Source organism: Pseudophryne corroboree, chromosome 8, assembly GCF_028390025.1.
Source record: "Pseudophryne corroboree isolate aPseCor3 chromosome 8, aPseCor3.hap2, whole genome shotgun sequence".
Lineage (NCBI taxonomy): Eukaryota > Metazoa > Chordata > Amphibia > Anura > Myobatrachidae > Pseudophryne > Pseudophryne corroboree.
In genome coordinates, this window is record NC_086451.1 from 367,770,384 (window position 1) to 367,771,050 (window position 667).

Here is a 667-nt window from a genome sequence, read left to right on the forward strand (position 1 = left end):
TTCCTTCTGTGAACTCTCATCCATGATTCTGGAGAACGTGTTCTCCTAGGGACACGTCTCTCCAGTCTAACGTGGACAGCAGATTCACACCATTTTGTCTACTACGACTTACCCAATTCTACAATACAGTCTGATCAATTATTTATTCTTTCTCTGAAGAAGGAATCATTCCTTCTGTTTCGGTGCACTCTCATTGGTGATATAAGGCAAGTTTTCCCTACGACCATACCCCAACGTTCACGCCCAATCTCGTCCGATCTTGGAAGCTAAACGGAGGTGGGCTAGGTCAGTACCTAGACAGGCGACTGCTAGGGAATACCTGGTGGAGTAGGTAAGCTTTTCTTCCCTATATCAAAAACGCCAACAGCAGTATCACCACTTATACTCAATCTAACTACTTCTTCAATCTCCAATTGTGACGACTCACTTACCTATGATAGTGGCAAATAATTAGAATTGTTAACAGTGTGTGGGTTCTCCCACTCGCGTATTTAACCCAACTAGGGCTGCATTAATACAAACCAAGTTTGTACAGATCTTGGGCAGACGGAGGCAGCTTGAGATGTAGCTACTTTTCCTATGCATTTATCCAGGCATAAATAAGATCTGAACATTTCATATATACTTCCAAATTCAATAAGTTGTTTCATCCCGACATATTTTCCGC

At 42.3% G+C, this 667-nt stretch overlaps 1 pseudogene; it reads left to right on the top strand.

Annotated features, from left to right (window-relative positions):
* The first annotated feature begins 215 nt into the window (after positions 1-215).
* On the top strand, positions 216-334 carry LOC134950114 (5S ribosomal RNA; annotated as a pseudogene).
* The last annotated feature ends 333 nt before the right edge of the window (positions 335-667 follow it).